Source organism: Mastomys coucha, unplaced genomic scaffold, assembly GCF_008632895.1.
Source record: "Mastomys coucha isolate ucsf_1 unplaced genomic scaffold, UCSF_Mcou_1 pScaffold22, whole genome shotgun sequence".
Taxonomy (NCBI): Eukaryota; Metazoa; Chordata; class Mammalia; order Rodentia; family Muridae; genus Mastomys; species Mastomys coucha.
The window spans coordinates 213,240,106-213,255,183 of record NW_022196905.1 but is presented as its reverse complement, the minus strand read 5'-3'; the positions used below and the strand labels follow the sequence as shown (position 1 = coordinate 213,255,183).

The following is a 15,078-nucleotide window of genomic DNA, read 5'->3' as shown; positions in this document are numbered from 1 at the left end:
AAAGAAAGAGATGCCCATGAAGATACAAGAAACCTACAGAACTCCAAATAGATTGGACCAGAAAAGAAATTCCTCCCATCACATAATAGTCAAAACACCAAATGCACTAAACAAAGAAAGAATATTAAAAGCAGTAAGGGAAAAAGGTCTAGTAACATATAAAACCAGACCTAAAAGAATTATACTAGATGTCTTACCAGAGACTATGAAAGCTAAAAGATCCTGGGCAGATGTCATACAGACTCTAAGAGAACACATATGCCAGCTCAGACTACTATACCCAGCAAAACTCTCAGTTTTAAAACAAGAGTTTTAAAACAAGATATTCTGTGACAAAACCAAACTTACATATTATCTTTCCACAAATCCAGCCCTACAAAGAATAATAGATGGAAAATTCCAACACAATGAAGGAAACTACAAGCTACAAGCAAGAAAGTAATCTTCTTTCAACAAACTCAAAAGAAGATAGCCACACAAACACAAAAATAACATCAAAAATAACAGGAAGCAACAATCACTATTCCTTAATATCTCTTAACAATAATGGACTCAATTCCACAATAAAAAGACGTGGACTAATAGACTGGATAAGTAAACAGGACCCAGAATTTTGCTGCATACAGGAAATGCACCTCAGTGACAAAGACAGACACTTCCTCAGAGTAAAGGGCTAGAAAACAATTTTCTAAGCAAAAGGTCCCAAGAAACAAGCTGGAGTAGTCATTCAAATATTTAATAACATCAATGTTCGACCAAAAGTTATCAAAAAGGATAAGAAAGTACACTTCATACTCATCAAAGGAAAAAAATCTACCCAGATGAACTCTCAATTCTGAACATCTATGTTCCAAATGCAAGGGCACACACATTCATAAAAGAAACTTTATTAAAGTTCAAAGAACACATTGCACTTCACACAGTATTAGTTGGAGACTTTAATGCCCCACTCTCATCTATGGACAGATCATGGAAACACAAACTAAACAGAGACACATAGAAACTGACAGAAGTTATGGACCAAATGGATTTAACGGATATCTATAGAACATTTTCATCTTAAAACAAAAGAATATACCTCAGCACCTCATGCTACCTTCTCCAAAACTGACCTTAGTTACAAAACAGGCCTCAACAGATACAAGAAGATTGAAATAATCCTGTGCATTCTATCAGATCATCATGGGCTAAGGCTGGCCTTCAACAGCAACAAAAACAACAGAAAGTCCACATACACATGGTAGCTGAACAGCGCTCTACTCAATGATAACTTGGTCAAGAGAGGAATAGAGAAAGAAATTGAAAACTTTAGAATTTAATGAAAATGAAGGCACAACATACCCAAACTTATGGGACACGATGAAAGCAGTACTAAGAGAAAAATTCATAGCTCTGAGTGCCTTGAAAAAGAAACTGGAGAGAGTATACACTAGCAGCTTAATAGCATACCTGAAAGCTCTAGAACAAAAAGAAGCAAATAGACCCAAGAGCAGTATATGGCAAGAAATAAACAAGCTCAGGGCTGAAATCAACTTAATAGAAACAAAAAGAACTATATATAGAAAGAACCAACAAAACCAGGAGCTGGTTCTTTGAGAAAGTCAACAAGATAGACAAACTATTAGCCAGACTAACCAGAGGCCACAGAGACATTATTCAAACTAACAAAATCAGCCCAGGACCAGATTGATTTAGTGCAGAATTCTATCAGACCTCCAAAGAACACCTAATACCAACACTCTTCAACTAATCCACAAAATAGAAACAGAAGGAACACTACCCAATCCATTCTATGAAGCCACGGTTACACTGTGTATTCTCCCTTAGAGACAGAATGATTTCTGTCTAATTAGGAACTTGTCACAATTTCCTTTCATAGAGGACTTTATAAGAGATTTTCTTCTATTTCAATCATGTTTAATGTTCCAAATAGATTTTAAAAACTGATTGAGTGCATATTACTTTTAGCTTCAGAAGATACCATGTATATTTAAGGGGCATCTAACTTATAAATTATTTTGATGACTTTAAAAAAAGATTATAAAATATAAATGTAAAAAGAATAAAAAAGAAAATTAATCCTAACAATTTTATAAACTCTTTTATTGTGGCAACAAATACTCTTTCAATAAAAAGGAATAAATAAATTATAAAAAAAGGACAGGTATGTGACTAAGTCTTTGTAGAATAAGATAAAAAGATTACTGCTGCCTGGTGTACAGTAGGAGGTAGCCTTTTTTTTTTTTTTCGAGACAGGGTTTCTCTGTATAGCTCTGGCTGTCCTGGAACTCACTATGTAAACCAGTCTGGCCTCGAACTCAGAAATCCACCTGGCTCTGCCTCCCAAGTGCTGGGATTAAGGGCGTGTGCCACCACTGCCCAGCAGGAGGTAGACTTAAGGATGACATTGAAAAATTGACTTAGGGTTTCCATTGCTGTGAAGAGACACCATGTTCAAGGCAACTCTTATAAAGGCAGCATCCATGAAAGCATGGCATAGAAGGAGCTGAAATTTCTACATCTTGATCCAAAGGCAGACAGTTCCAAGCAGCTAGGAAGAGGGTCTCCAAGCCCACCCCACAGTGATACACTTCCTCCAACAAGGCTACACCTCGCAACAGTGCCATTCCCTATGGTCAAGCATATTTACACCACTACAACAGGTAAGAGAACCTTGGCCAACTAGATAACAGACAAACTGGGTAACTGCAAAGCAGTCTTCCTTTAAGTCTAGTCTATTCCAGAAGCAGACTCTCCTTGTCTGGGGTCCACAGAGACCATTTTCTGTTTTATTTTGTGGGCAGGTACACCCACTAAGGCCAGTAGACACATTGTTTTACTTACTACTTGGTGTCTTAGGATTTTATATTGCTGTGAACAGACACCAGGACCAAGGCAACTTTTATAAGGACAAAATTTAATTGAGGCTGGCTTACAGGTTCAGAGGTACAGTCCATTATAATCAAGGTGAGAACATGGCAGTTTCCAGGCAGGCATGGTGCAGGAGGAGCAGAGAGATCTACATCTTCATCTGAAAGCTGTTAGGAGAAGTCTGGCTTCCAGGCAGCTATGATGAGAGTCTTAAAGCCCACACTCACAGTGACACACTTACTCCAACAAGGCCACACCTCCAAATAGTGCCAGTCCGTGGACCAATTATATTCAAATCATCACACTTGGGTAGAACTCATATGACTGAAGCTTTCATTCTCTATCTTCATGTATTTTCAGATAGTCTAATGACTAATGACTTCTGAAAGGGCTGATCCAATCTGCTTATCACCCACTGCCTCTCTCCCCCAACTTCCCAGTCTCTACTTGGGCTGCTTTGTTCTTATGAGCTCCACCCAAGCTCACCATTGTTGGCCTATGGTACTATCCATAGTACTCATAAACTACAAAACAGGCCTGGCGAGATGGCTCAGTGGGAAAGAGCACTGACTGTTCTTCCAAAGGTCCTGAGTTAGGATCCCAGCAACCACATGGTGGCTCACAACCACCCATAATGAGATCTGACGCCCTCTTCTGGTGCGTCTGAAGACAGCTACAGTGAATTAGCCGGAGCAAGCGGGGCCGGAGCAAACAGGCCGAGCAAGCAGGGCTGGCAGAGGTCCTGAGTTCAATTCCCAGCAGCCACACACATGATAGCTCATGGTCATCTGTACAGCCACAGTGTACTCATACACATACAATAAATAAAAATAAATCTTAAAAAAAAACAAAACTACAAGACAGAAACCAGTTTTCCCTAATCACCTGAAATACAGTCCCATTGTTTTTAGCTTGTTTCCTGCATCATATCAATCCTCAAAGCTATTGTTCTCAGAGACTCATGTGACCATCTGGTCTTGGGGCCTTTTATTCCAGCCCCAGTAGTGACTAATTCTAGATGATGGATCACAGCTCGCTTTATTGGCTGAGTGATCTGTTTAGTTAGAAGGACTTCATTCTTTGAAGAGCTCTGAGCACCGATTATATTCTACCATAGCTATTTTAACATGCTTAGTAGGTTTTGAACAAGGAGCTCTGCATTTCCTTTGTAATGGGGGGGGCTGGTTCTTGTGCTATATGGATTCTGTTACACTTCATATAGGTCCCACTCTACTCCATATTATTCTATGTGCTATTGAGAGTCTCCTGATCCAGGTTCCATAGCCCTGTTGTTGATGCTGTAAGACTCAGCTGCCTTGGTGTTTTTTTACTCATGTCCCCTCATTACTCTTGACCAATGGGACATAAGAGTAAATGGACAAGAAATCCTTCCTTCTTCTTTCCCTCACTTTTAGATACACCTTCTTGAGCTGCATGTGATGTGTTATCTTAGAATATGACTCTGTAAGATGGAGCAATTAGTAGCTTTCTATGGAAGTTATTTTTCTCTTCACTTCAACAAAATACTGAGCAAAACTAGAGGAAGGAAAGGTTTATCTTAGTTCACAGTTTGAGAGCACAGTCAATCATGGTGGGAACCATCTAGGCAGGAGCTTGAGGCAGCTGGTGACATTATATCTACAGTCAGGAAACAGAAAGAAGTGGATGTTGGTTTTTATCTTGTTTTCCCTCTTTTATCGTAGTGGTTATGGTGGGCCCTCCTACTTCAATTAATCTAATTTAGAAAATCCCTCATGGGCATAAATCTGTTTCTAAGGTGAGTCTAGATCCCATATGACTAACAATATAAACCCTTGCACACTCACCCTCGCTCCTCTCTGCTCCACATACACTGCCTTCCTTGCCATTTCTGCTTTTGAGTTTGGCTCCTAATGTAGCAAGAATGCTCACTAATGACAATACCATTTTTACTAGTGCTTTCCAGGATAATAATGAAGAGTCTTAGGAATCCTGGTGATTCTCTCTGAACACAGCCTTACACAGTAACTCAAATGGACATGAATGTCACAGAATAGTATGTATTTACTGGGAGTCTGGGTTCCTTGTCCTTCTGTACAGGCTCAAATCCTGTCTCTGTCTTAATATTCAGTCACAGACATATGGCTTCTGCTACTTGAGTGTCTTAATTTTAGGTTCTGCTGCACACTGGATCTCATTCTAGTTATCAGACCATGTTGTAGATTAAATGAATCTCTTACAACAATCAGGTGGCTATTTGTGATTTAGCCACTTTTATTATTTCTGCATGTTTAGGAAAGGCTTATCTTCCTAGGCTCCCAGTTCAGTCCTGGGACTGGAGGCTGAATGTGTGGGTTGTCTGTTCAGGAAGGAGATGAGTAAGGTACAATAAAACATGGTCTTTGGGCACTAGTGCCTGTGACCTCAAAATCCAGGTCTACTGTCCATGGAAAGTTGTCTACATTTCCTACGTTTCAGTATCCTTAGATACTGAAGAATATTCTTAGTTCTATTTTTCTCTTGCCTATCATGGGATTTTTTATTTTTAATAAGACATTGAGTAAGAGGCTTAGAATACCTGGAAACATACATTTATTAGGAAGTATTTGATTTAAAATAAGTAGATTAATTTTTGTTCAGGGTACTTATAAGTCAAATGGTGGTCTTAGCAGCCTATTGTTGAAACTCTTCTTCACCTGAGGAAAGCTGAACCTTTCTTCTTGTCTTTGGAGGACAGCAGGATATGGGCTGAGCTTGGAAAGTGAAGAAGGAAGGGATTGCAGATTATAATAACCCTGCCCTCTTCTTTCAACTCAAGGTGATTGATGGTACTGGCAGGAGTTACATGGTGACTTTATCATTTTATCTTTGGAGCTTGCTTAATAATGTTTTCCCTCCAAACATTTGCTTTAACTTATACAAACTAGCTAGTTGAAGCACTCTGGGTACTCCGGCATCTGTTCTATATATTCTGAGATGAAGAGTAGAGCAACCATGTAAACAGCCAAGAAGGCTTTTAACAGAATGTTCTAGAATCACCCAACTTGCCCTTTTCCATTAAAGTATATTTGATCATTGATGCAGCAGAAGCAGAAAGGATGGGGATAAAACCCACAGCAGTAGCAATTATGCTTTATTGACCACAAACACTTATTTTTTATTTATTATATGTTTTGGACATTATTATCCTTAACCTTTTACAATATTTTTATTTATGCATACGTATGTATGGGGGCATGGTTAGGGGCGGTGATGAAGGGGGAGACACATTCATTTTGGTGCCTCTCAATGACAGAAGATAGGTAGAGTTACAGGTGGTTGTAAGTCATATGCCATTGGTGTTAGAAGCCAAACTCAGGTCCTCCTCAAGAGCCTTGTATGCTCCTAATTGCTGAGCCATCTCTCCAGCCTTCTATTGCCCTATTATCCTTATCATAACAAATAAGAAAAGCAACCCAAGGTGGTTAAGTAGTCTCCTAGAGAAAGCACATGATTTAGTGCTGGATGGTCCAGCTGGAATTCACATCTGGAAATTTTTTTATTGTCTGTCATACCATTTGCCTCCCTTGGTAGTTATAAAGATAATGAATATGAAGTGTCTGGTATCTGACAGGGTATAATGAGACATTAGTTTTCTCTCTCTGCTCTTTCCAAGGTCACTCTTGTTCAGTCTTCTCTTTCCTCCTAAGATACAGATCTTAGCTTCCCCATCCTAAAAGACCATATTCTGGACTGAGTGTTTCAAAATATATCGTGTGCGTGCGTGTGTGTGTGTGTGTGTGTGTGTGTGTGTGTGTGTGTGACTATTTCCCCCAAGGATTCCAAATTCTCTTTGCTTTGGCCACATCTGCTGTATCTGCTGAACTTGGAGCCACAGCTCCCCCATCTGCTCAGTGCTGCAGGCCACAGGTATAGCCTTTCTATCATTTTTGCTCTGTTGAGCATCCAGGGGCATGTGGTTTCAATCTCTTGATTTATGTCTGGAAAACACATCTTTCATCAGAGTGTGAGCAGAAGAGCTGTAAGTGCCAAAGCCGTGTCCATGGCTGATTCACAACCATAACTCTCATTTGTGCAGTGAGAGATTAAAGTAAACCTGAGAGAGCCTGAGATCAGGAGAGAGGTGATGATAGCCATTGCTTGGATGATAACATTTCCTTAGTGCTTGTTGTATGTTTATATTTTATTGATATGTCTCATTTCATCAGAGTCTTAAAATTATACTATTCAATAAACTTGTTTCATTCTATTTAGGCCATTGTCATTATGAGAACAATGCCTGCCAAGAGACTCAGGTTCATACTTACTAAATTTTGAATGAGTCTCTTTCATTGAAGCTAGAAACCCTACTTAGGCAAGTGGTTCAAGACCACACAGCCAGCATGTATAGATTTAACCAATGGAATCAGAACCTCGATTTGGGTCCTTCAGCCACTCTACACAACAGAGAGAGACAGAGGTAGACAAGAGACTGAGACAGAGAGAAAGAGAGAGAGATATCTTCCAACCCTTGTTGTTCATCAGGCTTGAACAAACCTCTTAACTGTTGGCTACAGACAGTGCTTACTAACATGCCTCCCTTAACCTTGCTGCCTCCACAATTGGGGATAGAACTGTATTTCTTCAAAATTCATGTACTGAAGATCCTCAGAAAGGGACTTAATTCTGAGAGGGAATATTTGCAAATGTAATCAGGTGAGCATGAATGAAGTCATTAGGGGCAGACTCAATCCAGTACAACTGGTGTCCTTACGAGAAAGGGAACTTTAGGCTGGCCAGATGGCCTAGTCAGTAAAGTGCTTTGATATACAAGCATAGGGGTAGAGTGTTAGCTAGGACCTTAGAACTCATATCTTTTTTTAAAGGCCTGGGTATGGCGGCAGTACTGGAGAGGCAGAAAGAGGAGGATCTCTGGGTTTGCTGGCCATGCAATCTAGCCAATTTATAAGTTCCAGATTCAGTGAGATCTTGTCTCAGAAAATAAGGTAGATAGTGATGGAAGAAGACAGCCAAAATTGACTTCTGGCCTCCACATACATGTACACAGATATACCCAGGAATCCACATGTATATGTTCATATGCTTATTAACATGCACACACATACACATAAATAAAAAATAAGAAAAAAGGGGAACTTTGAACACAAAGACACATATGGAGAGAAGACAAAGAAGCACAACAGATGACCACCAACAGGGAAGGCTGGAGGCTTGGAATAAAACTTTCCCTCTCAGCCTGGGAAGGAAGCCACCTTGCCACATCTTGACTCCAGACAGTCACCTTGTAAGCTATCCAGCCAGTGCTTCTGAGTTACAACAGTCTTAGCAAATCAATACAGGCAGGAAATAGAGCTTTCCCAGTTTGTCTTACCTTGTAGCAATAGTTGATAATAGGATACCATGTGAGTGTGAGCCTTGAAAAAAGGAAGCTGGAGCTTTATGGCCTTGGGGGTGGGGAATTGGCTCTAAGCAGGAGTGTGGAGCCTACAGAAAGAAAGGGGCACAAAGACCCCATCCCTATTGCCACTGTCACTATAGCTGCCTGCTTCTGGACTTCTGAAAGCATCTTTTTCCTTAACCCCATAGGTCTAGCCTACTGTTACTTGTAGTTGACTAATTCCTGATATGCCCAGCACTTTTGCAGTGACAATGACAAGGCTCATAGGGCTGCTAAGCAGAAGTAATGAGAGTCTGCACAAAAATGGTAAAAACCACCTCACTGTGAGTTACTGTCACAGCTAACCAAAACCTCCCAAAGCCATCGGGTTTTTTGGGAGCTTAGTCCTGCCCCGACTCAGAAAGCCTCCAGTCAGCCCCCAACCAAGCAGCCAGATGCACTGAAAGACTTTTGGCTCCCAGTTGCTCAGAGTGATTATTATTTAAGCCTGGAAGGAGGTCTGGAGGTATTTTAGTTCAAATGCCTCATTTTATGCTTGAGAAAACTGGGGCCCGGCAATGCTGCATAACTTGTCCAAGGTCACAGATCAAGGCAGACTCAGGCCTCAGACTTCAGAGGTAGTCTTCCCTCAAGGAGTTCATGGCCAAAAGAAGGGGCTGAAAGGCTGTGTGTTACAGTGGCATAGCATTCTAGTTAGGAGCGGGGCAGGCTGGAATCACTCATCTCAATATTGCTTGGCTGTGTGACTTTGGGTGAAGTATTTTATCTTTGTGCATAAAATAGGGTTATATGTTGAATATCTTGTATTCTAGATGCTTAGGATCAGGGAGTTTCAGTTTTTAAAGACTTTCAGATTTTAGAACATTTTCACAGGTTTCTTTTAGTTCCGTGTTCTCCATCCCTAAATCCAAAATTAAAATATTCTAAAGTAGTTTTTAAAAATAATATTTGCTAGATGTGGTGGGATATACCTTTAATCTTAGTATTTGATAGGCAGATCTTTGTGAGTTCCAGGTTGGCTAGGGTTACATAGAAATAATCTGTCTCAAAACAAACAAAAAGCAAACAATAAACCAAAAACTAAAACATGCCCCTTCAACCCCAAGTTTTTTGAAAAGTTATGAGAGTTTAATACACAAATATAGTATTTGTGTCATCTCTACACCCTCCTTTCTCTCTAAGCCGCACCCCCCCCCAGTTTCCCCTCTCAGATTCAGGACCTTGTGTTCTTTAATTATTTTATCACTTCTTTTTATTTAATTATTGCTACATAGCTATGGATTCGGATGTACAAGTAGAACCTGTTGAGTCCTTGTTGTGTTGTTCTTGTGTATATGTGCTTAGGAATGACCATTAGGGATGACCACTTGGGATTAGCTGACTTTATCAGGGGGTTCTTCTTTAGAGGAGATGGATTCTCCTTTTCATAGCAGCCTTTTTGAGAATCTTGTTAGTCCTCAAAATGCTTTGAATTTTAAATCATTTTGGACTATGGATTTCTTGATTAGGATGCTCAGCCTGTAAGTAACACCATCTCTGACAGAGCTTACTGTATTGAAGTAGTTGGTGCGTACTAAATATCAATGACTCAACACAAATCGAATTGTCACTTTTAGTTTATTTATTTTAGTTATTTTAGTTTATTTATTTAGTTTATTTACACCTACGAATCCGCCCTGTCTTAACTACGAGAATTTACTTTACTTGTGAGCTTCACGGTTACTTTGGTTGCTCAGCATGAGTGATGGTCTTTTTACACTATCTAATTAGTCTTTATCAGACATCTCTAGGAAATAAGGGCAATCAAAGTTGTCAGCTATATTTGGGAGCACAGGGTGGACTGATCTTAGGCATGTGGGTTTGATGCTCTTCTAACCTGGTTGATGTAGGGGAACTTTGACAGCCCTTTTCCTTCCTTCAGCTTAGCATCTCTGTAGGAAAAGAAGAGGTTTTGCCCACAGAATTCTTAAGGGCCTCCCTTCATAAATGTCTGACAGTTTAGTATGGTAATTGGAGGGAAAGATACAAAAGACACAGCTAGAGAAACTTTGGACAGATATATGTCTTCAGCTGGGAGGGCATCATTGGGAGGAAATAAACTCAACCAATGAAAGAGGCTGAGGATCAGGGTTTAGCATGGCTGGGGTTTTCAGGGAACCTCAAGTCTTCCCCACCTGTAAAATAGAGGGTAGAGACCCTCACTGCACTGTCTCTGTATGCTGGTGATGTCTCTAGAGTGCAGTGTTTTTATGTGATGGTTTTTATTTGGGCACTAAAGGCCAATGGAATCTGGGTTGTTGAGGAGAAACCGAGGAAGGAGCTGAGCTGCCCTTCTGAAAGAACATGGACAAGCTGGCAGAGCATGTAGTGGAGAGTGGGTCACAGAGAAAGCAGGATGTGTGCTTCTGGGTTCAGGGGTCTCTAGTTTAGGCTTTTAGAGAGTGGGTAGTTGGTTTGGAGTTTTATCAGAGTGAAGGACAAGGAGGGACATGAAAGAAATAATGAGACTCACTCCTGAAATGAAAAAAAACAACCCCCCCTTTTTTTTGTATGAAGGGGCAAGGCAGATGTGGGTTTAAACTTTTTCCTTCCAAATCCATATTTAATGAGAAAATGGTTTCAGCTCTTTGAGCCTCTGTTTCCTCTGGGCCACCCAAGATATGGGCCATCTTATATAGTTTGTTGTAGCTGGAAGCCTGATGTTAGAAATGCTCTAGAACCAAAGCATTAAATGCAGAGCACTTCTCTTCCCCATCCTCTCTGAGGGGGTTGGCCTTCTGTGAGGTTGTAGGAAGCCTGTCACTGTCCTCCTGTCAGGATGTGGCAAGGCTTGCCTTTGCTCTGCTGACATGACCTTCCTGGTCTGAATATTCTCACAGACCTACCTTGGAAGTCTCAGGCACAGAAAGACCAACAGGATCCTTTGATAGGGAGACTCAGGGGCTTAGAAATGTGGTCCAGGGATCGCCTGCCAGTCTGCTCAGTGACCTGAGACTCTGAAAGCTTCTTTTTAAACACCTGAGACACAGGATGCAAAAACATGTCTTTTCTATGTGACTTATGTTTTCACTCACTTTCCCTCTCTCCCTCCCTCCTCCTTCTTTCATTTCTTCCTTCCCTTTTCTCCATTCTTCATTATTATTATTATTATTATTATTATTATTATTATTATTATTATTATTTTGTGGTTAGGAGCTGTTGAAGTTAGCTCAAGAAAGCACTGCATTTCATTATGGCATTGTCATACATGCATGCCACTCTGCTTTATTCATATTCCCTGCAGACTTCTATCACTCTCTGTCCCCCTCTTGTTGGTCCCCTTTCCCAAATAGTCCTCTCTTCTCTTTCCATGTCACATGTATTTCATGATCCCCTCTCTGCTATCTTCTTCCCTTAAAGCTCCCATCTCATAGTTTCTTTTCCACACACACACACACACACACACACACACACACACACACAAACACAACAAGATTCTGCATGTGGGAAAAGTGTGATATTTGGCATTCTGAATTGAAGTTATTTTTCTTAATATAGTGATCACCATTTTCATCAATTTTCCTACATCTCTCTGGTCTGCTTCCCTTTTGTACATTAGCCGTGAGGGCATCAGGAGTATGTGTTCTCTCTCCATCTCCTGTCTCCTTTGTCCCAGGTGATTAATGAAGCTTCTCCATTTAAACTAAAGCCAGAATGGTAAGAAGGAAGAGTTCAGGGAAGAGGGCAGATAGGAGAAAGAAGAGAGCTCTAAGCTGAGGCAGCAAGCCCTGCTGTAGGAAGACATGTTGCAGATGTAAAGAGAGATGATGTTGGTAAACTGTAGTGTGAGACAGGACATAGGATAGCAGACGAGAGTAGTGACCTGCATGGCTAGGGTTCTTGTGAGCTATAGGAGGAATTCGAATTCTATTCCAGGGACAATAGAAAGCCAATGGAGAGGCCTGTATTCAAGAACATGTGATTAGCTCAGCCCTCCACTCAGTGGTTGGAGAATGGACTACAGGAGCAAGGGTTTACTGCTAGAGGTCTGGCCAGTTGTCCAGGCAGGAGGTGACAGTGGTCTGGTTTAGGTGGAGGTAGAGGTAAATGGTTAAATGCAGATTCTGCTTTGCTAGTGCAATGAGGGGGTGAGGATGAGGAGGCAATAGTAAGGTATATCTCGATGAATGACAATACCTCGGAGAACCGTGGTAAAGGACCAGGGATTCCCACATCCTGCCCCCCCAGGAGAATGTCAGACTCTCTACAACTGGCAAACCTCGTTGTTCCTTCCAGATGGTTTAGAGACTCCAGTATTAGGTTTGAATTCTGACTACGGTGCTTAAGAGACACATCCAAGCTCACACTCTGCTGAAGTGTTTCACTCCTTTCCAAGTCCATCCTTACAGGTAGCCTGTTCTGGCTGCAGATCCAGCTTCCTCTTTTTCTTTCTTTTTATTAATTTTATTTTTTATTGATTCTTTGTGAATTTCAAATCCCAATCCCACTCATTTCTCCCTCCCTTCGTACCTGCCCTCCATACTTGTAACTTCTCCCACAACAGAGAAAAACAAAATTTCATTGTAGAAGTTGTCGTGTGTCACAGTGCGATGACTTGTTGGTTTGGTACAAGGCTTCTGGCTTCTGCTACTCTATTAATACTGGAACCTCATTGTAACTCTTCTTGGATATTCTGTTGTTGTCCTGTGTCATTGAGATCCTATAGTTTTGGATCTGTAAGATTGCCTGCCCCCACTTCATGCACTTTGTCAATGGTGTACATGTTGGGGTGGGCCAATTCAAAGTCTTGGTTCTGGGCCTGATAGATATCTGAACTGGTGACTCTGCCTCTCTTCCTTCTCTCAAACCCTAAGGGCTGGTTCACCAGCAAATCCCACAACCAGGGCCAGCTCAACCCTGCTGCCCAGAGAGGTATGGGGCTCACTTTCGCTTTCCTGAGTGAGTGTTGCAGGCAATGAGGGACAGGGTCAGTTCTCCCATTCTCATGACTCCAGGGCCAGCTGTCCTGACTGCCATAGGTGACAGGTGATGAGGGAAGGGAGAAGGACATCTTTCCCTTGTCTGCTCCACTGCACAGCAGACAAGGAGCAAGGCTGGCTCTCCTGCACTTACACCCTCGAGATTGGCTTTCCTGTGCACCCACATTCAGGGCCAGTTCTGTTGTGCTGCCCAGGCAAGGTGCAGGGCCCAGTCTCCTGAGTGCTGCAGCAGGTGAGGGGCAGGAGCAGTTCTTCTGCTTTCATGACCCTAGGGCCAGTTCTTCCACCTTCCACATGGGGCAAGGGAGTGGAGGGCATCTCTAGCTTGTCCATGCCACCACACAGGAGACAAACGGCAGGGTCAATTCTCTCACATTCATACACTCAGGCCGGCTAACCTGCAACTTCCATGTGTGAGTTATTCTCCTGAGTATTGTAGCTGACTAGAGGTGGTGTCAGCTTTCCTGCTCACAGGTTCCCAGAGCAAGCCCCCTCATGATGCTCAGCTGAGGGGTGGGGTTAGTTCTACACAACTCTAAGACATCAACATGTCCTCAAGTGGCAGCCCGCACCAAGGACAAAGGCTGCAGCTACAGGGCCATGGACCTAGATGTGGCTTCTGTGGCAGCACAGGCCAGGACTCCACAGTGGTCCCAGGTGGCATCACTGGCTACTCACATCATAATGTTCCTCAATATCCTTAAGTCTTCAGTTCTGCTTCTCTTCATTGTGCCCACATCTTCTGCTTCTTTTTGTCTTCCATTTCTCCATCACTTATTTTTTCCTCTTAGCGGTGCCTAGGGTGTTGGAATGTCTGGGGTCATGTCAGGAGAGCTATGCCCTACTCATACATTATAGCACAGGGCAGGGGTCACCTGGGGCATTGTCTGTCCCCTGTGGACTGTGTGGCAGCAGACTGGTGGTCATCTCAGGCTAGCTCCTGGTCTGGTGCCCCTCTGAGAGTCCTCTGTCTCAGACTCACTCACAATTGGGACCTGTGGTTCCAGGCAGGGTTCTTCTAGTCTTGGGTTTGCTCCCTGCCCTGGGACCTGTGAAGCACTGGACTGGTGGTTTTCTCAGGCTCACTTTTTTTTCAAGTAATGTCAGACTACTAATTCTTCAGATATTCATAGATTAGAACACTGAGCACAGATATAGCCTCACTCTTTTCTGCCACCTACTGACACACATGTGACAGATATACCTGCATCACCCTAGATGTCAAAATGTCTGCTCACTGAATGCTATTTGTCAAGAGGGATGACATACCAGGCATGAATGCCATTAGGAAAGAAAAGAAAGTGTCTTTTCATTTCAAAAGTCCAATTCCACGCCCCCCCGACCCCCATCTCACTTCAGGTATTGGGAGGAAATCCTTGTTGGTGACTTCTACGGGACTCTGGAATGCTGTGATCCTTCTTGGCATCACACACGTTGGTCTACTCTCAAGCCCCATTCTAGAGAAGTTTTTCTAGTCAATTCCCTTCTACTCCAAATTGATAGGTTAGATCATCCCAGCCCCTGTCCCACGTCTGTGTGTGAACTGCTGCCAGTTTTCTAGAGTGGTGAACATCTTCAGTGGGCCTGATCAGAGAAGCTGAGATAGCTAGCGTCTCTGTCTAAAACTGTGATGCTCTGGTACTCAGTGAAAAGATCACAGTACAGGGATGGATGAAGAGATGGTAGCCAGCCAAACTCATGATGTGGTACCCAGTGAACAGATCACAATTCAGGGATGGATGAATCAGGACCTAGGGCTGTATGTAAAATATCTTTTTATTGGGATTGAACTCCCTGATAGGCAAAATGTAAAGTGAAGATATTAGTTAGTGAGATTTTCGGTTTGTTGTT

The 15,078-nt window shown here is 42.1% G+C and overlaps 1 non-coding gene across 1 annotated transcript; it reads right to left on the bottom strand.

Moving 5' to 3' along the window:
• Positions 1-14,326: 14,326 nt before the first annotated feature.
• Positions 14,327-14,453, bottom strand: LOC116071828. The gene has a single exon (XR_004111190.1). It is a non-coding gene; the product is annotated as a small nucleolar RNA SNORA17 (small nucleolar RNA).
• Positions 14,454-15,078: the final 625 nt, after the last annotated feature.